Below are 24518 nucleotides of genomic sequence, written 5' to 3'. Positions count from 1 at the left end.
TGGAGGTGTTGGGGGGAGCCAGGGCGACCCCTGGGGCGACCCCTGGAGAGCAGGCAGTCTGGGTGTGAGCAGAGTCTTAGCTGAAGTACCGCAGGGAGGAGGCCACGAGGGCAGAGAAGACGGCCCGCGGCCACACACACCTCCTCCTGGTAGAAAATGGTCTTCTGTGGGACTGACAGGGCCCTTCCGGCCCCCTCTGGCAGCACGTGCTTTCTGCATCCTTCACCCACAAATGCTTCCTGACCTTTCTCCTGGATCCAGGCCCGGCACAGCAAAGCAACAGAAATAAAGGGCAAATCTGGCACCCGAGGTCCTCCAACTCCACGTGGTCAGGTTCTCTATGAGGCAGGACCCTGGTGACATGGCCCAAGTGTTGCTCCATCTCTTGTTCCTAGTTAGAAACTCTGTGAGACACCGTGGCCAGCTGGAAATGCTTGGCCCTCCTGAAGCCTTAGCTCAGACCGAAGGGAACAGACTTGAATTCAGCAGTGATGGTCAAGGCCAAGGGAGTGGGGCACCTGATTATGTGTACAATTCTTGGGCTCCGAATTAAGGTTTCATCCTGGCTCTGAGGATTTGCTTCCTCCTCTGGCTGTGAAATCCCCAGAGACCCTGGCGGATGGACTCCACAAGGCTGGACCTCCAGAGAGGAGATGCTCACACTAGGCGGGCCTCAGGGACCCTCAGGGGGTTAGAGGTGCCTTCAAGACCTTCACTGCCCACCTGCAGTGAAGGAGGGCAGGGCCGTACCAGGTTCCTGGGAAGCACCACCGGGGAGGTTCTTGGGCTACAGCCCATGCACTCTCTCTCTCTCTGTGTCTCTGTCTCTGTCTCTCTCTCTCCCCCTAAGAAGGTAGATTGGCAAGGGTTAGGCGGGCATTCTGGGCACAGCAATGTCAGACCAACCCTTTCTTTTTGAGTGTGAGGAGGATGGGAACAGAACAGGAAGGCGCTGACCCCTTCATGGTCCTAGCTTCTCTCACGGTGCCCTCAAGTGTACCCAAAGCCCCCGGACTCAAGTCTTGTCCCCAAAGGACATTCTCCAGAAAGCAGAAAGACAGTCCTCAGAAAGGAGGCATGCTTATAAATTGAGTGTGGTCAGGCCGTAGCACCCAGAATGCACAAGGGATCTGAAGGGACATTTCTCCAAAGAAGACAACAAACAGCCGGCGAGCGCATGGACAGGCGCAGTGCTGGCCCTGGGCAGGGCAAACCAAGCCAGCGCTAGGCCTTCCCAGCTGCTGGACGGCTAACTGGGGGGCCAGGAGGAAGACAGCATGGGAGGAGGCAGAAGAACAGCCTCAGGCACTGGTGGGAGCCAGCTGGGGCAGCCACTGTGGGAAAGTTGGGCAGCTCCTCCATCTTAGCCTAGAGGTTGTGTCAATTCCCCTCAGGCCTGCGCCCAAAGGAACTGAGAACAGGTGCTCAAAACCCCGCCCTGCAGTGCCTATCCACAGAAGCCCTCTTCACAGTCCAAATGTCGCCCTGCTGGCCAGTGGGTAAGCAGAGGGGCGTATCCACACGAGGGGATATTCAGCCTGCAAGAAGGAAGTAATACTATAAACTGTTGCTCCAACAAAGTGCAAAAGCATGCTGCTGAGTGAAAGAGGCCGGACCCCAAAGGCCACACAGACCATGTGACTTCATTCATATAAAATACCCAGAACATGTAACTCCATGGGGACAGAACGCAGATGGGCAGTGCCAGGCCTGGGAGGAGGGGGCTGCTTAATGGGTGATGGCTTCCTTCTGGGGGGATATGGACAAGAAGGAGTGAGGTAGAGCTCACGGTTGCACAACACTAGGAACGTAGTCGACGCCACTGGATTGTACACCACAGAGCAACAAATTTTAGGTTATGTCACTTTCATAAAATATCTGACTACCAATACTGCCTTGGTTTGAATATGATTTTTTTTACTGGAACTCATGCAGGAGTTTAAATCCCAAAGTCACATGTGAATGGTGTTATCGGGGTGGAAACCTTAACTGTGGTGTTCAGAGGTGGGGGCTGTGGAGAGTGATTAGGTGGGTAAAGTCCCCACAAATGGTCAGAGCCTGCAGCACAGCATTTGAACCTTGTACCTCAAGAAATGTGAGTCCAAATAGACCTCTTTTCTTTATGAAGTAGATTTTTTTCTGGCATTTTGTTATAGTAACAAAAAACTGACTAATGCAGACACTGTGCTTTGGGATGAATGATACCTTTCTGAACCTGGCATCCAAGAATCTCATGGTTAACAATGTTCACAAAAGCAAGAATGAGTACCATCTGTCAAGTGCCAGGCACAGGGTCATTTTCTAAATGCCTAACATCACTAACTCATTTAATTCTAACAAGAATAAGACTTGGGCTTATCATTACCTTCATTTCACAGATGAGGAAGCTGAGACACAGAAACGCTGAGCCCCTTGCTAGAGCCAGTCACCTGGGTGGCACAGCTTCCTCTCTATGGGCCGGGTGGGCATGGACACTGAGGGCAGGGAGCAGGCATGGTGTTGGGGATGATGGCATGGATAGAGACATCCCACCAAGCTCCTGCAGGCCCCACAAGTGCTTCCAGTATGGACTTTGTCCTCTGCTGTATTAATCATTTCTTGATTAAATATGAGTCCTACGTTCTGCAGGCCCCATTGTGCTAAATTACATGGTGAGCATGCATTGCAAATTGCACTCATTATTAGAAGTTACACAGCAGCATTTATACTAATTAAGTTGGGCTCGTTTCTTTGGCTCTAATTTTAAAACACTGGCAGGGCTCCAGAGCCCTCTGTCCGCGTGTGAACTGCCACAGATGGGAGGAGCAAAATGTGCTTTTCATTTCTAGCTATTCAAGATCATTTTACCCTTAAAAACTGCTTACCAACACGATTACGCTGCTTTCTTTGTTTCCTTTTCTTACGCTATTATCAGGATGAATGGAGCAGAGCAGAGCTTTAAAACAAGAGTCATACAGCACACTCAATATCTGGGGTGCTCTTTTCTCATTGTATTAGAAAACAGGTTTTAAAATTTTTGTCCACAAATAAATGAAAATGACCGCCATGATTATGGTTCGGAGATCACAAAGAAAGAACTGCCATGAACCACAGTCACTGTAGGCACCGGGCCCACCACGCTGCGTGCTGGGCAGGATCCCCGAGGGAGGTATGGCAACACCTCATGGAGGTCGGGCCACCTCCGCAAGGTCTCGGCAGAGAAGTGGTGAACCAGGACCCTGGGTCTGTCCAAAGCCCACTCCATCTTTCCAGACTCAGGGCAGATGTGCATGCATGCACGTAGACAGCCGGCGCCGTCACTCAGGAGACAGACTCCCAGAGGCTGCGGGCGAGGTGATGTTCATCCATTCATCTGCATCCATTCAGAAATCACTGCTCGGGCACACGCCTGAGCCACACAGGGTGCCAGGAGCTGGGCAGAAGATGAGCAAACGCAGCCGCGTGCTCCCCTCCTGTGCCATTCTGCCGTCACTGGCTTTTCCTGCTGGCCCCTCCTCTGCACCTGTTCCAGTTGCTAGGGCCCCTGCGGTTAGAGAAGGATGCTCACTACTGGCCTCTCTGGCGGAGCATGTCTCACCTGCGGGGTCTGCTTGGTGGCTCCTGCAGGTGGCCCCTTCACACAAACTCCCTGGAAACCCTTTGTTCTCACCCACTTCTTCTGGATGGACTCACTGCTCCAGGTCCCCACAGCCCTGAGAGGTCATAGCAAGAAGTGGCAGGGAGCTGTTCAGGCTGAGCTGCACGTTTGCTCCTGTGACAGCCTGGCTCTTCCCACCACGGGCACATTTACTCTGGTTCTAAGAGGCGAACAGCTGAGACCCGGTGGCCTGGGGACTGGAGTCGTCCCTTGGCACAGCTGGGAATGGTGTCCTGAGGCAGCAGTGGGGCCCACTGGGTGCAGCTGGCAGCAGAACTGCCCTCCAACCTGCAGAGTGATAAGAGGGCACGCTGCCGTGGTCCTGCTTCTCAGAAGGGTCAAGGAGCTAGTTTCTGGGGTAGGAATGAGGAGAAGCCAGGCAAAGACCATGCCCTCCACAAGCCTCAGAGCCCTGGAATGTTTCCAAGCATTGACTGACCCCTTGGTGCAGTGACCATCAGGCTTACTCCTGCGTGCCCAACGAACACACGACGGATTTTCCCAACACCGAGAACCTCCTGTACATTAACTCCCCAAGCATCTCAGCGCCCCTGGAGGCCCACTGTTCAGGACCTGCAGCCCACAGTCTTTAGTCTGCCTTGTTAGGAGGACGCTTCCTCCTCTGCTGGCCCTGAGCAGATGTGCCACCCTCCCCCTGCAGGACCTGGGGTCTGCTGGGGTGCAGAAGTGGGAAATAGCCCCAGGCCCAGAGCACTGCTGAGAAACCCCTGAAGAAGTGATTCTGGGAGTAGATCGATTCAATTGCCATCAAAAAAGGAGCAAAATCTTATCAAATGCTCAGAGCCACCCAGTGCACACACTGGGCCAAAACACCATGCAAAGAAAGTCCCCAGCACTCCGGTGGCACCCAAAGTTTGCTTTCCATGAGCCTTTCTGCACCACATAGACAACCAAGATAACAGGCCACTCCAGGTGGACGCTCATGTAAAACCAAGTGTCCTGTCCATCAGGGAAGTTCCAGGGCACCTTCTGTACGTGCAGCACTGTGATGGGCACTCGTGGGAGAAATAAGAAGATGAAAACAAAGAAACTGAATGCTCCTTGAGAACTTTCAACTTCCATAATAAGCTTCCATTTCTTCCAGTGTGCTGTCCCCTTATGCGTGCACACACACACCCACGCACATGCACACACACACAGACCGCTCTTTAACATGAGCCGACCAGAGGGAACGGAAACCCCTTCCCATCACAGGCCAGACAGAGTCGGCCACAGTTGGATGCGCTCTGTCCGTGTGAACATAATACAGCACACATCACAGAGGGCTGGAGGACCCCTCAGTATGCTCAGGTGGAGGTCAGATGCACAGGGCCTCTCCCACTGTCCATGGCTCCACGCCACCATGGGCCCAGACAGCACCTCCCTGTCACTGAGCTCAGTGACACATCTGAACATGCTCAGCTTTTCAGGGCAGTGACAGGGTGGAATTCTTACAGAACCTGGGGAGAGCTTGTCCTTGGAGTGCCAGGGCTTGCCAAAGAGGCCCGACAAGACTAGGGCTCAGGGACAAACCCATTCAGAGACACCCCCACATAGAATGAAACCTGGTACTTGCTCTCTGCAGGAAGCCTGTTCACACGATAAGTATCAGAAACGATTCACAGGTGAGCTGTATCTGCGCTTACCCACACGGCAGCGTTGGCAATTTAAAGCAATCTGAGCATTTAGCAAATACCCAGCCTCTGAGAACAGATGCCATTCATTCAATGTGATGCAGTCTTAAGTGATAGGCAGGATGCTTAAAATAATAGGGATGGAGAAAAAAAATGCAGCTAGGAAAAACCTCTTCCTCTAATTTTGGCATGACATTTTGAATCATTGGTTAGTCAGCTTCATGTCAAATATTTCCCAAAATGCCTTTAACATTTTCATATTAGATGAAAGATGCATATTCAAAATTTTAAGCATGTTATCTTTGCTTAAGGAATTTTCAGTTTTTATATTTTAAGCACAAGAGGAATCACGTGTTAAGGAGCAGCTTCATGAAGTACGAAGACATACACAGGTAGGACTCATTTGCACGAATGCTGCTAACCTGCCTCCTAAGTGATGTCACGTTTTACAAACTGGCAGCCGAAGCTCCGACTCAAACTTGTCGGGAAATAAAATTGCTGTGACTTTCCGAAATTTCCCCTGCAAGTAGCAACATTAGAGATTCAATTAAAAACTGTTGGAGAATGCATTTTTCTTATAACTGAAAGCAGCGAGGGAAGGAACATTCCGGAAATTCCTCCTAACGTCTGTATTGTGTATCCATAGGTCCTTACACAGCAGCCCCCAGGTGATCAACTCATTCAAACCCATATCCACCGCGCCAGAGTCTCAATGGCTGCTCAGCTGAACGCTTCCAGGCAGCCGCTCATGCAAAAGCTGATGCATTATTGACGCGGGTATTCCCTCTGTCGTTTCCTTCTGAGGCCTGCGGCTGCCGGCACTCATACCATGTCATCAGAAACCACAGCAGAAGTGCAGCAGGGAAACATTCACGGGACAGATCGCTCATCTCTAGTTGAAATAGATGCTTAAAAATACATTCACAATTCGTGGCAGCACAGGGGTTTGGGGGGTAAATTTAAATCAGTAAGAAAGGCAGCGCAAAGTCACAGTCTAGCTGCAGTGGGCAGTCCCCACTGGGTCATCCGAAGCCTCCGTGCACTGAGCTTGGGAAGGAACAGAGGAGAGAGCACCCTGCTCCTGGACCCGTTGGATTCTCAGCCCACAGGGAGGAAGAGAGGACAAGGAGCAACTCAGCCATGATATCTCCCCAGGCTTCAGACGTGGCTCTCAGAGAGAAGTCGCTGCTGACGGTGCACCTTGAAAGGGTGCTTCCAAGAGAGCTAATGGATCTCCATCAGGAAGGGAAGCCTCGCAAAGGAGACTCGGAGCACATGTGCGGGTGCCTCGCCTCCAGCGTGGGCTAGAGTTCTTCACTGCAGTAGACACATGAAACATGAGGTCTGCTCTTTAACAACGTTGCAGTGTACCAAGAACGGTGTCATTGGCCACAGGCTCGGGCTGTGCAGCAGATCTCTGGGACCTGTTCATCTTGAATAACTGAAACTTTATCCCCCCTGACTGACTGACAACTCGGGCTTCCCCTCCCCGGGCTGAGGGAACAATGCTATTTCAGGCACCATGCTGCCTCCAAGAGATAACCTCTCATATCAGAATGATCTTTTTTCTTCTACAGCACTTCCTAAAATAAATAGGGAAGTGCACTCTCAAGTTTTTCTCTCTATTCTGTTATCTGAAGATCTGAAGCTCCTGCGGCTGCCTCCCGTAGCAAAGCTCTTTCTCTTGTGACGGACATTTTTCTGTAGTTTCTTTATTTCAGGTGGCATGGGGAGAACGGCAGCCCTGGGAACATGGTAGCTTCCCCAGGAAAGTGTGCCTCCCCAGGATGGGTGGCGTGTGCACTAGCAGTGTGTGCGGAGCCCCAACACAACTTCCAGCCTTCAGAGGAGACAGGGGTGTGTGCCAAAGCCGTACACCATGCTGGCAGAACGGTTGGCTGCCGTGATGTACTTTCCCCCTTTTTTTTTTTAAAAAAAACTATTAAAATTCCTGTGAACAACCCAGGCATTCACTTTACTTTAATCCTGAGAATTTAATTTGAATCATTGTTTGCTGAGTGCTTTTTATATGCCATGGAGCGTGTTAGATATTTGTTAGACTTCCATATCTTTAATCCACTGTTATTTCTGCCTCCAACAAAGGAAAAATAACTCCAGACAGAAATGGACAGGCTGCCTGAGACGGCAGCACAGGTCCGCATTGGTGCTAGAGATTCATTCTGCATGTCAGGGACAAGGACCTGGCTTCAGACAGCTGGAGGAGCAGCAGCCCTGCAGGAACGCCCCTGGTACTTCATCACCGCTTCCCAACCGCGGCCATGCGTTCCTCGGTGGCTGAGATGACCACATTTATTGCCTGTAGATCCATTTATTTTCCGAAAATTCCCCTTCCCACTCGTTCTCTGCTGATAAGGAATTTCTGAAACAATCACTGGAACCATCTCAGTGCAGGCAGCCAAGGCCACTGACTGCAAGAGAACTTGAGATCTCCCTTATTCCCGAAGGGGGCCATTATTTCCACCGGTTGCCATGGCGATGCTGCTGCACGCAGGCTGTGTGCTCGACCGCGCGTCCCACCGCAGGCGCACCACGCTCTTAAATCAAGCCATCTCCCTCACGTGGTCCAGGTTTTTTGGAAAACAAACACCTGGCTGTATAAACTGCAGTTAGTCAGACTCAGCGTCATCTCAGTGGTGACGGGTGGGGACAGATGAATGTATGGGTGTACGCCAGTGAAACTGTGACAGACGCGGATTTAAAAAGAACACCTTAATCCATTAATTTGTTCACCTCAGCAAATGACTTTAGGAGAGGGAATACTTATCATCATTGATCAGTTGAGAAACTTTCAAAAACCAGAAGTCGTTTACCTAGAAATGAGGAACAGGGTGTTTCTGTTTAGGAATTCATGTTAATTGAGCCTTTGCCATATTCGTCTTGAATGAGGGTGCTTTGTTGCCCCATTTGTACGCCTCCTATCTTGTTTTTTTTTTTTTTTAATTTTTTAGTTGTTGACGGACCTTTATTTTATTCATTTACTGATATGTGGCGCTGAGAATCAAACCCAGGCCTCACACATGGGGGGCAAGTGCTCCACCACTGCACCCCAGCCCAGCCCTCCTATGTTGTTTTGATTTGCAGCAGCTGCACACCCACTCACACATACACATCGCAGGTGTGACGTATGGCTTTTATTAATTCCTAAGGTCGAGAATCTGTGACCTCTACCAGGAAAATATGCAGACTATTCATGTGATTCCTGTCTCACTGACCTACCTGCCCATGGGATGGACTCTTCGAGGGCTGAGCTGGACTTCAACTTGCGGACACTGACACCCTGAGGTCCTAGCTCATGATGCTGGCTTATGGGAGTAAGCTGGACGCTGCCCAGCAGCAGCGGAGGGTCAGGGGAAAGGGCCTTAAAAAAGGCAGGGGAGAGCCTCCTGTGGAGTCCTGAGTGGAACACCTTCACCTTCTCAGCTTCTCTGCATGCTCAGGGCTCCAGCCCTGGGAATGCTCCTGAGATCCGCTTCCACTCCCAGCAAGGGGCCAATCAAGGGGATGGGTAACCCGGATGGAACTTCAGATACTGCTATTTGGAAAAGACAGGTAATTACTGAAGCTGGGCTCCCAGGAAAGCATGAAATGCAAGTTTGGCACAAATTAATTAAGCTGACCTGAGTGGGTCATTGTGATTGTGCAATGCACCCCCCGCCCCCCATTTATGTGGCTGTGTGGCTCTCCTTCCTTCCTTCCTACTTTGCCTTACTCTGCCACGGCATTAAATAGAGATTCGCCTGGCTGCCAGCTTGGAGGTTTTGTTGTTTTAGAAACACAAAAGAAACACTCTCCACATAGGAAAGAATGTTGTGGGGGCCTCAAAAAGGAGGCTGCGACAGTCAATGGACCCACGTCTTACCACACCCACTGTGCAAAGAAGGGAGGGCTGGGGCCTTTGCAGTAGCTCAGGGCAGCCCCCAGGTGCCAGCCTGAGCTCCCGGGTGCAGAGCAGGCACGGGCCCTGTTGAGAGCTCGCTGCTCTTCCTCCCTCACGGGAAGGAAGCGTTTTCTAGAGTCGAGCTGCCGCCCATGGGAGTGCTGGATGACCGGGACTTGGTGCCCCGTGTTCCCTGGTCCAGGGGCACATTTTCTGAAGGAGATTCCCCGATTGGAAGCACGCTGTTAGAAATGAGGGACGTGAACAGACTATGTCAGCCGTGAGTGCGGTTCAGGAGAAACGGGGCTGCCCGGCTTCCTTCACACCTGTGCCCTGGGATGCAGCCTGCAACCAGCCCCTGCTCGGACGGGCTATTCGGTCTTGCCTTCTCTTGTGGCAGTAATGGTCTTAACAGGGCAGGTTCTGAGACATGCAGCTGTCAGACGGGGTGTCGTCGGCCATTTAAACCTCCTCTGATGAGCACAGGGAAAGCCAGGCACGCATCTGACACTGTGCAGCCTTTCAGACACACGCTCCTTTCCAAACGGTCAGACGCCATTCACTGCTCCATGTCCACAGTGGCAGTGACACCCAGGACGTGACATTCCCCTGGAATGAAAAGCGAATCTCGCCCATTCCTGGCAATGAGATGCCCCTGACTCAAATTTTATGAGAGACAAGAGACTCTCGCACCCAGGCTGGCCTCTTATGCAGGAGCGGGTGGGGAGATGGCTGCTGAACTCTCAGGGAGAGCTCCCTCTTTCACACCAAAGCACATTTATTAATAGAGGTCAAATCCATTTGGTTCAAGGTGGGCTTGGACATTTTCTTCCTCTGTGTGTGCGTTTGTCAAGTTAGGATCAACACGGACAGAATGCTAAATGGGGCACGCAGAGTGAGGAGGCTCATGACAATTTTCCTTTGATACTCGGCAAATTCACCCCAGTGCTGACTAGAGGTGTCCCATTATCCCTTCCAGAAGAATTAATCAAACGTTGCAGCATCACTGAAAATAGCTTTTCCCATAGGTGATTATACGATGCTTCCAATGAAATCACAGCAAGTCTCGAATACTGTCCTGCTCTAAACCCTCACATCAGGTCTGGACTGTGAGCTAAGCACCAGCTGGGTACTTCTGTACTGCTGTTCTGCATCCAGTCCCTACAAATATCAGGGGCCTTGGAGAACTCACTAGAACCTTCAAATGGAGGTCCTAGTAGGCATACAACTCATTTGCTGTCAGGAGTCTGGTAAGGGCAGAGCTGGTGTTTGAACTTGGTTTCCTGCCTGCCCAGGCTCTGTCAAGTCCCCACTGAGCACCTCTCTTCCTGGTGGTGGACACCATGGACTGACCACCTTGGTTCCAGAGAGGAGAGAAATGGCCCCCATCCAGTTCAGGGGCTAACATCAGGTACATGGAAGTCAAAACAGACCGAGGTTCCAGGGTAGTGCATCGCTGCACAAACCAGCAGTGATGCGACCTCAGGCCGAGCACAGGGTGCACCAGAGGCAAGAGCCAGAGGCAGCCATTAGGGTGGTTCTGATTCCAGGAGAGAAGGTGACCACCTGGAGCCAGAGCGCTCTTGTTATCACTTCCTGCATCAGGCTGCCAAGGTCCACTGGTAACTTCCAAATCCTGGCAAAACAGGCGACTTGGGTGTCTGATGAAAACCGTAGGAAGTTAGGTGGAAGAAATCTGAATGTGCAAAACACATCACTCTCGACTCAAGTGGCCCAGGGTGGTGGTACGGGAACTCGAAATTGACCTCCTTGTTACCATGTGTGTCATCAGCCCCCTGGAATTTCCAGCAGGTCAGCTTGGGCAGCCTCCTGTACTGGAAAGAATCATGCTGAATGAGTCTCTCCACCTCAGGGTTCCTCCCACCTGCTGGAGACACCCTCATGGCCAGACTGACTCCACCTGCCCTGCAGCTTGGATTTCCTTGGCATCTCCGGAGCTCCTGGTGAGGATGCTCCAGTGGGAGTACTCCAGGCCCCTCCCAGCTGTCACCACTTCTGGGTGTGTTTAGCAAGAGGCCCAGCACACCCGGTCTCCAGGGAAATGGATGTCCTTGATATTGAGTGGCAGGGCATCCTTCCAGTTCCTGCACCATCCTCAGAACCCAGGACCTGGGAGGGGGACTTTGGGTTTTCCTCCTCAGAAGAATGTCCATTGACCACTGGCACCTCCTGCTTCCTGGCAAGACAGAGCCCTCTCTAGCTAGTTGCTGTCACGGTGTCCTGATGGCCTGGCGCTGAGGGCAGATCCACTCTTCCTGGTGTATAGAACTTAGTTGGTATCAACACCTCATCTTAGAATAGGTCTTTCAGTGACCGATTCAGAAACATGTCAAGACGAGGAGGCTCAGAGGAGGAGCTCTGCCACATTCATTTAGCTCAGAAGTCCTGGGGGGCGGGACATTGGGAGGAGAAGTCCCATCAGAAACCCAGACTAAACCAAAAGAGCAGACTCGGGGCTCTTCCCTGAGCTCAGAGGGAGTGACTCCGAAGTACCCCATGCCCCTTGCACATCGGCTACGTGGCCACACAGTGCAACAAGATAAACTCGGCCACGTCCATGGCACCCGTCTGGTGTTGTGCAGAGAAAACTGCTGAAGATTGTCTGCCACGCTTGCGAGTGTGAGCTGGCTTCATGTATGTATTTATGCCTTGCTTCAAAAAGGATATAAAGCTTTGTGAGAAAGATTCCTTGTACCCATTTGTGCCACTGAAGTTCGCTGGTGTCACTCTTGTGACAGCATGTGTGGGAGGAGCAGGGACCAGAGCTGGAGGTCTGTGTTCTCATGGGAGAAGATGAACAAACATGGTGGGTCCAAAGAGTGACACAGGCATCCATGACAACGTAGAGAGTAAGACAGGGTTGCAGAAAAAGCCCAGGACCAGGCATTGCGTAGAGGGCATCAGGGAGAGAGGGCAGGGAGAACTTTCCAGAAACTGCTAAGCAACTGGGGCCACTGGCATGGTAGCTGCAAAAGGATCATGCTCTTGGGGAAAAGAAGGCACTTCCTGTCTTGGGTGGACACACCAGTGCTCTGGCCACCAGTTGGCACAGCCAGGGCCAGCTTCAGGGAGTCAGAGTGGTCCCTCAGCCTTGCTCAGAAGAGGCCCAGGCTTGGGGCTGCCTTAAAATTCATCTTAATACTTTCATTTTTGAATTTACATTTTACAAATGGAAACAGGGCAATAGCACACTTGCCAGAGGCTTGGAGCCTCAACTTACGCCTGGTCCACTATCTGTCCCCACCTGCAGGCGGTCTGCTCTCTAGCCCCACGAGTAAGGCCCACGTTCCTCTCTTCCTGTAGAGGCCTGAGCCCAGGTTGGAGGCTGGGGGCTGCATGAACACTGCTTCTACCCACCGGGTAAAAGGTTGAAGGGCACCAGGTGCTTGAAGGAATGAGACGTTCAACAGGAAGTTAAGACAAAACAAAACAAAACAAAAACCACTATGACAGGCCCAGAGAGAACACCGAAGAAAAGAGGAAGCTTTTTCTGCCTTTGAGCCAGTGACCCCACGTTTCATGCTGAAGTGCTGCCCCAGGTGCTGTGAGACACAATCCCGACCCCCATGCCAGGCCTCTGGGTCACTCACCCCCTGTCTGCTAGGTGCTGGCAGGCCCTGTGGGGCAAAGACAATGAGCTCATTTCCTGGTCTCCATGATCTGAGACCCTGGTCCCCACCCCCCGTCACAGTCAGGCATGGGGTCCAAATCAGCTGTTCACTGTCTCTAGGCAATGATCCAGCCAAGCGTGAGCTTCGGGTTATATGTCACACACTAGAGAAACTATGGAGAAAGCAGAAAACATGCATTTTGTGCAGCTGAACGGACACCTCTGGATCATCAGGCCATTTCCAAGCTGACCTTTTTCTTCCCAAGATCAGTATTTCATCCTCGTGTAGTCAGGTCCTGAAGCAAACCATTTGCTGTGGATTTAACAGGCTTAGACGAGCCACACCAGGGTCGCTGAGCCCCCTGGACATGATTCTCTTGTCTTTCACAGAATGCGGATTAGGAATTTCAGCGATTCTGCCTCCTCTGTCCTCTGCTTATTTCCAACCAGGCCACTAGGTTCTGTGGCTGGAGCCATTAACATTTTCCCAAATGGAGCCATATGTATAGCAGGCGCATTTATGATACATGTCAAAGCACAGCTGAAATAAAACAATGACTTTCTTTTTTAATCATTAAGGCAGGCGTCACCTTCAGGAAGGTGTCAACATGTTCTGGTGGAACATGAAGATGGCTGGGTGCATCATCAGTGTCACTGCCTGAGGGACGACTCTGCTTTCTGGTCGGGTAAGAGGTCTTGCAGCTTTTTACGTGATGTTTGGAGATCTGACGGGGCATTGCGTTTCTGGTCCAGCACTGGGTTTCTGATGGGGGCACATCTCCCTGGGGAGGGATGGAGGCTGCTGCTTCAGGCCTGCCGCTGGGCCCTCAGGTCCTGGGTGCTTCCTGGGCTCCACCAGGCCTGGGCGTCTCCTCTGCATGGACGCTGCGCAACAGCAAGCCCTGCATCCAGGCCAAGATCCTGGGTTGAGAGCAGAGCCGCTCGGGGTGGGGCTGCACCTCGAAGCTCTTACCCAGCATGCCCTGGGTTCAGTCTCCTGGACACTCAGGGGTGCACTGTCTCAAAAGCAACCCCAGTTGCTGCCTGTGGCACATTTCAGAGTTCCCACCTCCAGCATGGACCATTTTTTTTGCAGATTAGTTTTGCGGTTTCCTCCGGGGCCCCACCTTGAGCAGACAATTCCAGAGCCTTGCAGAAGAGACTCCAGGTGCTGCCTGGGAGGCTGAGGAGACCAAGGTCCAAGAAGAAGGCGACTGATGACAGCCACACACAGTGAGCCCAGTGATCCAAGCTCTTCTTGGGCTTCCCGTCCTCTGCGTCTCCAGATCTTACTGTTCCACCAATGGCCACCATCCTTGTCCTCTCACTGCGTTTTCCTTCCTTGTTTCTCCTCTGACCGTACCTTTCCCTCCACCTCTGGACACTCTTTGGTGGCTGTGCTTGTCATTCTTGTGGACAGCAAGTTCCTGGGTACCAGCTTGTAAAATCCGATGCTGGGGACCTCACGATGCTGGGGGTCAGGACGAAGCAGGGACAGCTTGTCTGGCGGGCTCCCGGCCGGGTGCTCAGCTCATCCTGAGGGAGCAGCATCCAGGCAACAGAGAAGCCGCTAGGCCCCAGCTTCGCAGTCAGAGGCCACTTGGAGTAAACACAGTGGACAGGAAGGAAGCCCCACACACGCACCAGAGAAGGATGACATTGCTGGGCTTCCCATCAGGGACACCTACCACACGGTTTCCCAAATGCATGAAGTTTGTAGAAACCCCTTGAAAAAGTTTTTAGAAAAATTACACAACTTTTGAAAACATTGCTAGAGCAAGAAGTGTTTTTGGTGTTTAGCAACATATCTCTTTGAAGAACATCTTGGTCATGTGATTGCCATTTCCTAAGGGCCGGAGGCCCTCTCTTAAGGGATATTACTCTGTCTCTTTGTCTCCAACTCTGAGTACCATGTTACCCAGTTTATATAAAAAATAATGTTTTAAAGGAAACATGACTTAATTCTCATCTCAACAGGAGGAAAACACACAGCCATGGGCAGTGAATCACTCATTAAAAATTAAATCAATCCGCCCACAACAGGAAACAGCAAGACAGAATGTCAGAGCTGGCTTCAGATTGGAAGGAAGCCAAAGCAGGTTTGGAAAACAGTGATTCCTCTGAATGTGATCTGGCTCCAGGGTGTGTGCTCAGCCATCTCAGCCAGGCATTTGCCATTGGGCTTCTTCAGAGAACCCCCCCAAGAGGGTCGTAGGAGGGCTGGGGGGTCTATGGCTTCTAAGCAGATGACTGTCCTTTGCAGTGAACCACACCTGCAAGTCACATAAACCATCACGCGGCTCCCAGGACCCTTTGCTAAAATGGGCTTTGAACGGTGAAGAAACCATATTTTAAAAATATATTAACTACTGTTTCTGCCTAAGCCTTAAAACCAAAGCCCATGGATGCTCAGCATTTTCTTCCTGCACATAAGCAACATTATGGGGGGAAAATCACTGTTTTACAAATGACAATTTTCCATTAATAAAACCCTCCATCATATGTGCTTGCTTCTTGTGGAGGCAGCGGGAGAGAACACAAATGAGGGAGAAGGGCAGAGAAAGGACCTCAGGACAGCTGCTCTCTTGTCAAAGCAAAAATTATCGGCACGTTCATCATGATGTGCTGCCTCGCCCCGGAAGGGAAGGGGGGACACACTGGCCAGTCGTCAGGGATGCTTGGCAGCGAGGGCTTCCTGGGGGTTTCTGGGTAGCTCCAAATCCAGATAAGCACTGTCCTCTGTTGTAGAACCCGGTGTCTTGAAGGACCTTTAAACATTCTCACTCAGCCTTTTATTTTTAGACCAAGAAGTCTGACTCAGAGTGATGAGGTGACTAAGTCATTCAGCTTTCTAGAATGAAACTGCTTCTGTGCACTCAGGCTCCTGTGCAGAACCCCCATTCACACTCACCAGAGGAGGCCCGAGCTGCCGGCCTACCGACCGGACTTGCTGAAATCAGGACTATGAGCTAGCACTTCATTTTTCAAGACTTTGCACAACTCTGAGCCCACAGGAGACACCTGATAAGCGCTCGGTGAGGGGCGCACAAGCCACCAACTACCGCGAGCGAGCGGAAGCCTGGCAAATGTGTGGAAGGAGATTAGAAAACTGAGTCTGGTCAGCAGATAACATGCGGAAGCCATTGGAAACCCTGGCCAAGATCAACTCCAATGATCATGAAGTTGTTCCAAAATACAGTGATCTCCTCCCAAACAGTCTGCCCAACCCACAGGATGTGTTCTTGTTTGTTAACGCTCTCGACTGCTCGCATCACTGAAAACCACCCTTCTCTCAATGGAAGAGCTTTCCTCTGGCAGGTCTGAACTTCACCTTGGCCGTCGAGAGAGGAGCGACTGGCGTTCCAGCTTGGGAGGAACGTGGCTGGAGGGTTTTTAATGGATTCCAAACAGCTCTGCCAAGATTGACCTGGTATCACAAACCGTGCACGTGTCGTCATGACCACGGGAAAGAGAGCCAGCGAGGTACCAGGTGCTGCTGACCACTGTCCTTTCTCAGGGTCCTGGCAACTCGCTCTCCAGCCTGCGGGCTCTGCTGGCTCATCTTGGAGGCAGAGGTGATGAATCACACCTGGGCTTCCTCCAGGGATTTATGAAGCCCACACGAGATAAGGAATCTGAGCAGCTTTGTCAACGGCCCTACATGCGCGTGTCCTGTCTAAATTCAATGCATGTTTTAAGCACGGGCATTTAAGTTATCTGGGAAAACAGGAAATAGACCAAACCCTCTTTTTCTGAATAATAATTTCCACCAGCGTGATGTTTCCTAAAATTTCAGTTTTCATCAGCAACATGGGAATGTGATAGCTTTAACACACACACACACACACACACACACACACACACACATACTCGCACACATGCGTCTCATTTGAACATGAAATTTACACCATTTCTGACAGTGAATCAGTCTTGGTAAACTTGTTTGAATCAGTTAAATACCATTGAGGTATTTTTAAACGTTGTTAGAATTCAATCAGCTCTCATCATAAAAACAACACGAACCCAGTTTTTGTGTTTTGCTTGTGCTTCCCTCTATTCACTGAGGAGAAAAGCTGTCCCAAGAATCCACCATGTGACACCTTTTTGTTCAGGAATTCCATAAGGATCCTTTTTTTCCCTTTCTAACTTAAAAAAAATACTTTAATACCAAACTCTGCGTCATAATAAGCAGCTTTGAAAAGTCATTTGGATTGGCAGATTAGATGGTGCTTGATGTCCCCATTCACGTGGATGCCCAGGGGACGGTGCTGCCCGAGACAATGAGTTCCTGTGTTGGGGGCATTGGTCCCTGTCCTTGCACTTGGCACCTGACATTGTTCCTGATGCAGTGGCCTGCTGGGCTTGAGCACTCTACCTGTAACTCTCGCACTCCAAAGGGCTCATGAACGTCTGGCCTCCTGTCCCCCAAAGTGGAGGATGCCACCTTTCAGGCAGAAGGTCCATGTCTGCAGCCACCAGGGCCATCTGTCCCCACATTGTGAGCTCACAGACAGGAAAACCGCACACTGCCCGCCCGCCTGGCCTGGTGCAGCCAGGACAGTCCTGGAAGTGCTACATGCTGCCTGGCCTCAGTCATCTCCTATTTCTCAGTGCACCACTGTCAATTTAAAATGCTGCTTCACAAATTCAGCTGGGAGGGAAAATCAACAAGGCAGTTTTGATAATAAATATAGGAAAGGTCCAGCTTTCCATGGGTGGGATTTCCACAGGTTGTCCAGCCAGCCTAGGGCCTCTGCAATTGTTAGGTTTGTTTTTCTAGAGAGGTGACTTAACCTTTGACTCCTGGCTGTCTGACAACCCAGCAGGCCCAAGCAAGTTCCTCCTGCCATCCCCCGTGCACGCCTGGCTGAGCTATGGTGGATTAGAAATGGCTTCCTGAAACATAAACCCCAGATTTCCTGCACCAGTTGGGCAAAGTCAGCTGAAGTGGTTGCCAAAGGTTCATTTAATGAAGGCTTCTTGATGTTAGTCTTTAACCGAATTTTTGGATACCTTAGAAATTACAAGCAAGCATGATATAAATTCAGAGTAACCGGAAAATCCCCCTTTACCTCTTGTCCTGCTGGGGTGACGCTGGGGAGACATCCTGGCCTTGGGGAATCCATGTTTCCTTGTCCACTCAAAAGGATTTCTAGAAGAACCCCAGCTCTGAACCGAGTCTGCTGCACAGGCAGTGAGCAGGCTGGCTTCTAAGGGGAGTCTGTTCCCATTTCCTCCAAGTGGAAACTGCGCTTGAGCACCGGGCCTTCCCTCTATGACCAATGATTCCCTGCTGGAGGCACTTCTTGAAAGAATGCGGAATCTTTCCCAGGGGGTGGAAACAGAGCCGCATGTGGACTTATCTGCGGGTCACCTCATTTCCTGAGGCATTCTTTCCCCTGCCGCCTCTTCCGGGAGTAGTCATTGGGAGAACCTTCCCACAATGGGAAGAAGCACAGTCCCTCCAAGTGGGTGCCCCTGGGCTCCATGGCACCAACAGAGGGGCACACCATCCCTCTTCCTCTGACCTGCAGCAGCTCTCTCGCTCCTGTGACCTGAAGGCCAGCCCAGGGCACATGCCTCCTGTCCTGCCACCTGAAGCCCGTCTCCCCAGCTGCACAGCCAGCCAGCCAGCTAGCCTGCTCACCGGCCCCGTCAGAATGATACTAGGCCCAGGAGCTTAATTTTAAAAACTGCAGATTCTTTTTTTCCCTGTCGTGGTAGCCATTCACACCCACAGCAAGAAAGAAAAATGACCAGGCTGGTACCAAAAGTGACCGAGGAGGAAGCACAGCGCACCACTGAAGGGCAGCTGGTGGGTGACCGTCCCACTAAACTTCAAAATAAAAATCCATGGCGGCCTAATAGTTGTGCTTTAGTTTAGTTGGTTTTTTTGTTCCTTTGGTATTTCCATGAACCAAAGTGGAACAGTCAACTGACAATATCATTTAATTTTACCTAATGGTGGATACCCCTAGGCTTAAAAATATAAGACCTTAAAGAGTTTGCAGGAAATATTTAACTTCAATTGTGTGTCTTCCATAAATTATTAGTTTTTAAATTCCTTTGCATGAAATACTGAGCCACGGAAACCCCCAGGGATGTGAGCACGCTCCGGCTGAAAGAAACTCGGTCCACTTGAAACCCAATGTGAGCAGTTGACAGCGGCATTTCTACAAGCACACGGTTACATGCAAGGAAAAGAAAAGGAAAAGAAGCTTGAGAATGGGGCCTGGCTAAAGACCCCTAATTCGACTCAATAAGGAAAAAAATCTGATTCATTTTTTGAAAGTCAAATATTAATTTGGGTTTTTAATGAAAAAATCAGGGATTATTTCTATAAAGGGAACTCTGATATCCACAAAAGGGGGGACACATACACAACAGCCCAGTTAAATGCCTCCTTTAAAAGTTAAAAACAGTTGTCTTAATTCTGTGATGAGGTTAAGAATTAGAAGAGCAGTAATAACAGTAGCTGGCATTTATTAAATGCTTACCTTGGGCCACATATTTAGATATCACAACCAGAGACTCATTCATGGGGTGGCATATTCACTCAGCAAGGGGCTGCCTGGCTCCTGGTTTGTGATGTCTCCAATCACAGGAGGCTGCCCTGCCCTGCCCAACAGGGATTCTTATGTAGTTCTCACTGACTCAGAAGTAAGTCTCTAATCCCACAAGTTAGAAATAGTTTTCCTTCTATTAATTGATATCCCGAGGCTCTGGGAAGTCTAAAATGGTCAGCAATGGAAATGCAACAGGTTAAAAGACCAGCCGGATTGTCCTCCGGGCAGCCCAGTAACTGGTTCCAGATGAAGGCAGCATGAGGTACAGTGGGCAGGAGGCCCACACTTCAAATATCTGCTCCTCATGCCAAAGACAAAGATTCCTGAAATTGGAAGCAATTTAAATCCAGGAACTCAGCAGTTCCCTAAGCAGAACTGAAATAGTGGCCGGGGATGGGGCCAGGAGGACAGGAGGTGCTGCCCAGAGCTGCTCTGGCTACCACGCATCCCGGGTAGAGACCAGGAGGCACCGGAGCCAGCTCCTGGACATAGGTGCGTCTGGGCAGGGCCCCAACTTCTAAACTTCTAGCCGGGGTTGAGACATGCTGGGGAGGAGGGGACTGAGCCAGCACCTGTCACAGGATCTCTCCGCTGGAGAGCTGCTGACTCACTGCCCAGCAGTGGGTCCACTGGCCAAGAGACTGGAACTCCTAGAACCGGCGGAAGGCAAGGCTGCAAGTGGAGGGCCAGCAAGAATAGGGAGCCGAGCAGTGCCCAGGTCTTGCTGGGAACAAGCCAGAATAGGCCCCCTGGGCTTCAGAAGGAGATGCATTTGTGGGGTCTGACCCTCAAATATTTCATTCCAGCCTGGGAGGTGCATTCTCAAAGCCCTTGGATCCACGGTTTTGATGAGCATCATGTTTCATATGCGTCCTAGCCGTCGTGGACAAGCCAACACCTCTGGCTGGGACTCTGAGGCAACAGGGATTGCAGACTTCGTGTAATTATGTCTCCATCCCACAAATGTTATTCCAGTAAGATCCTCCTCTTTGATCCCACCATTAACGTTTACCCATGCAGGGTATGCCACTCAGAATGGATGACACCCAGTCATGGTGCAACAGGTGCCAACAATGGTAGCAAAACCAGTTTAGTAGGTAGCTCTTCTCTAACTCAATAAATCTTTCACTATATTTCACATTTCTTTACTGAAGTAAGGAGAGATATCCAGGCAACCGAAACGCCTTTGGTGACACCAGGAATAGCCACAAACATTCATGCCCAGATGGAATGATGCTGTAAAGGGCCTCTGCCTATAAGAGGGGGCAGCCAGGACAAAAGAGCTGAGCCATTGGCCTTAAAATAATTCTGGGCCACAGCAAATCTCAAATAAGGTTATGCGTTTAGGAAACAAAGCTTCCCAGTGGCCAGGGTCATGATGCTAGGTAGGGGTTGAGAGGGTTCCATGCGCCTCTTACACACACTGCGGACACTCAGATTTCCTTCCCTGGCTTTCTGCAGGAAACGAAACAGCATTAAGTTGATTAAATAGATCACAAAACAGCTATGGTGTTTAAAGTTTTCCCTTTCTAAGGACATCAAAGCCATGGAATTTTGCTGTGGCCTGGTCCCCCAACGGCATAAAATGTGTGACAGCGACACGGTTTTTACCAGGCGTGCAATCCAGAAAATCTCCTTTTCAGCAGTTTTCCCCACAGCAGATCAATTTAAGAAGCAATTACCACCCGTGCAATTATGCACCTCCGTGTGCCCTAATAGGCGTCAAATGTGTGCCACCGAGATAAGGGAAGCCCTTTGGAAAGTACCCATGAGTCAGAGAAAGGAAGCACGTGCAGAGGGTGCTCTCAACAACACAGTTCAGGATCCGGTGCAGCCGAGCCAGAGGTACAAAAAGATGGGACTACAAGTGTGAAGCCCCCTGGCCCTCAGGAAAACAAGCCCCTCAGTGGAATCCCACACAGTCTTATAGCTAGTTAACTCTACAGTGAAAACAAATTTAAAAAAAAGTTTCGTACTCACCAAGTGAAAACGAGGGCTATAGTCTGAAAAAGAAAGAAGAAGAGACAGTGTCAGTCTCCTGGAGAACTCCGGGTGTCCATGCTTCAGACAGCGTCCAGACCCAACCTCTGCTGTGGTCTCTGGCTGCCAGTCCACCAAGGGAGACCCCTGATAGGCCCCGATGCCTGGTGTCCAGCCCCTAAGACCCCCACAGTCTGCTGCTCCTAACGTCGTGTGTGTTTCCTTGCCTTTGAGGATGGCCCCGTGAGACCTGGCTGGGGCACCCTGTTTCGCAGTGCCACCAGTATCCAGCCTGACCATTCACTTAGCTCTCATGTTAGATTTTTTTTTTTTAATTAAGGAAAAGGTTTTCTAAAGGTATAATTGACATGACAAAATTCACTTGTTTAAAGTGTATGGTTCAACAGTTTTTTAGTATATTCACAAAATTTGCAACCATCACTAGAATCTAATATTAGAACATTTTTTTCACCCCAAAGGAAGCCTCACACCCACTGGCTCCCAGCTTTGCCCTTCCACCTCGGCCTGGAGACACTCAGCTACTTTCCATCTCTGTGGATTTCCCTGTTCTGGACAATCCACCTAAATGGGTTCACTCAACATGTGACCTTTTTACAACTGGCTCTGTCACGGAGCGTCATGGTCCATCCATGATGCAGAGTGTGCCAACACTTTACAGAAAACTAATCTTTCATGACCACATTTGTTTTTTTACCCACTATTCTGTTGGTGGACACAGTGCTCATGTTCCTGTGTGAGTGGTCGGTACTGGGGCTAGTGGACACCGTGCTCAGCTGGGAGTGCATACTTGCACTGATGAGGGGTGGAATCATGTTTTGATTGTTGCTGTTTTAAAATAGCTAAAGCAGTACATGATGTTTTCTACCAAAACAGACTGCTTGTTATCTGAGTCCTGGCAAGGCTGGTTATTTTAAACCAAACACAATAAAGACTCTACAGTACAAATGATAACAGGTTGTTATAAAATCACTATATTGTTAAATTAAAAATTGACTCATGAAATAGGTTTGAAGCCAAAGAAGCAAAAGAAATAGTTGTGGTTACTAAGCGATTTTAAATCTGCTTGTGCAAATCTATAGCTAAAATTAATCTTAATGGTGGAAGATGGATTGCTTCCTTCTCCAATAAGAAGAACAAAACAAAGATATCTGCTCTCATCACTCATATTTATCATCCTGCTGGAAATCTTAGCCAATATAATAAGATAAGAAAAATAAATAAAATACACAGGAATTAGAAAGGAAAAAAGAATAAGGTTTTAGTCTCAAATGATGTGATAGTCTGCATAGAAAATAAGATGCCACTACTAGGAAAGAAGTATCTCCTAGGAAACCTGTATAAAACAATGGGGAGACAATCTGTGGAACAACTCGTGAAATCATGGAGGGTTTCTGGGTGGGGAGCTGTGAAGCCCCACATAACATAGAGCCCACTAGTGGTGAAGAGGGGCACTCAGGACTGGGCAGGAGGTGGTCACTGGGGATTGCTGGGGATAGTTGAACTGCTTTTTTTGTAGTAGCGTATTACAAGAGTCCACCGCTCTTACTTTACAAGACCCAGGGAAGATTCTGGAAAGTGTGACTTGTGTTTGCTTGAGGCCAAGAAAGGGGAGAAGCCAGGTGTGGACATTGCCTCCACTCTCTCAGGAGGGTTGATACAAATGTTCAAAACTATTCTTCAGTGCAGTTAAAGAAACCTGGTGGTAAGTAGCAGCTTTTGGAGCAGGGCGGCAAGCAGAGGCAGCAAGCTCAAGTCAAACCACAAGGAAAAGCCAGCCCGGCATGAATTCAGGAGGGCATTTTGTCAACAACTGGATAAATAAATGAATAAAGCAATCGACAAAACCCTGATCAAACACAGATCATTAAAAACCTAACTTTGAATAAGATTTTTTAAACAAAGAATAATTGAAGAATGGTACTGCAAATAGATTATGTATTTTGTTCGTTTGTGGTTCATGAAACCACAACTTCAGCTTCTCTAAGTACAGAAGTAGAGCAAAACCCAGACAACTACCTGTTCCCTAAACTACACCTGTCCCCGAGTACACCTCCTCCCAAGGCCCCAGTGGGAATGGTCACTGTGACACCGAGCAGAGTGTTGGAGAATGTGAAAGAAGCACATGAGGGCCATGGGTTGGGGGCTCCAGGGCTGCGCAGCCTCCTTGCACAAGCTGGAAGCTGCCTGCCGTATCCTGGGGGGCAGCATCCTCCAGCAGGGGAAGGAGGGCTGAGCTTCACAGTGCCCATGGAGTGCCCGGGGCTGCTCCGCCTCATCTCCCAACAGGCGAGGAGACCATTGTTAAGAGGAGGACGCTGAGGCTTGGAGAGCTTCTCCACAGGTTGCAGAGCCAGGAGGAGCAGCAGGAATGGCCGCCCAGTCCCCCTGCTGGGCCTCTGGGGAAAGCCATCTGCATGGCCTTTCACCTTGGTTTGCTTGGGGTTTGCTCCCCCAGGGAGGTGGCAATCCCTTCAGGCAGGGCTCGCTTCCTCTCTCTGCTTTCCTAGTGGCTGGGTCCTGCTCACAGGGAGGGGGAGCCCCAAAGTGCACTTTACTGAGGGCCTCAGTGACATTGGATCCTTCATTCCTTGAAATCTCTTCCAGTCCTAGGGAGAGGCCACTGGGTTCTCTGCTCCATAAAACACCTGGAAGGACAGTTGTCCACATCCTTCCTGCAGGGAGAACTGGGTCTCTGGGGGTGGCCTGGTCCCTGAGCTGGCGCTGGGCAGGTGGGTCCCCAGAGTGCACAGTTGCTGCCACTCTGCTTCCAGGAGCTGAACAGGAAGGAAGCGCAGCCCGCCCTGGGAAACCCTGGGAAAGCAGCTGTGACAACCTGGAATAGGGAAAGTCAGCCCCAAGAGAGGCGGGAGGGCGGGCCAAGTTCAGATAAGGAGGCAGGAGCTCCTGAAGGGGGTGGCCAGAGCGGGCTCAACCTGGTGGCTCTGGATATGGAGAGATGATGGGGAAGTAATTGTGGGCTCCAACTCTGCGAAGAAGAAAACAGGTCTATGGTGTGAGAATCAGCCCGTTGGAACTGTTCCACTGCAGGGAAATCAGTTATTTCCGAGACGGACAGAATGGGCCAATCTTTCCAAACTCAGACAAAAGCAAAATGTCTCTCGCGCACACCCAGGGCTAAAAGCATTGCAAG

General features: G+C 50.3%; 1 protein-coding gene across 1 annotated transcript in view; it reads right to left on the bottom strand.

Moving 5' to 3' along the window:
• Ptpre (protein tyrosine phosphatase receptor type E) overlaps positions 1-21362 on the bottom strand; it is a 72669-nt gene extending 51307 nt beyond the window's left edge. Inside the window, exon 1 of the mRNA XM_026384234.2 lies at positions 21347-21362. The gene's annotated coding sequence lies outside the window, so the exon portion shown is untranslated. The remainder of the gene's footprint in view (positions 1-21346) is intronic.
• Positions 21363-24518: the final 3156 nt, after the last annotated feature.

Source organism: Urocitellus parryii, chromosome 5 (assembly GCF_045843805.1).
Source record: "Urocitellus parryii isolate mUroPar1 chromosome 5, mUroPar1.hap1, whole genome shotgun sequence".
NCBI classification, from domain to species: domain Eukaryota; kingdom Metazoa; phylum Chordata; class Mammalia; order Rodentia; family Sciuridae; genus Urocitellus; species Urocitellus parryii.
This window is presented reverse-complemented; position numbering and strand designations above follow the sequence as displayed.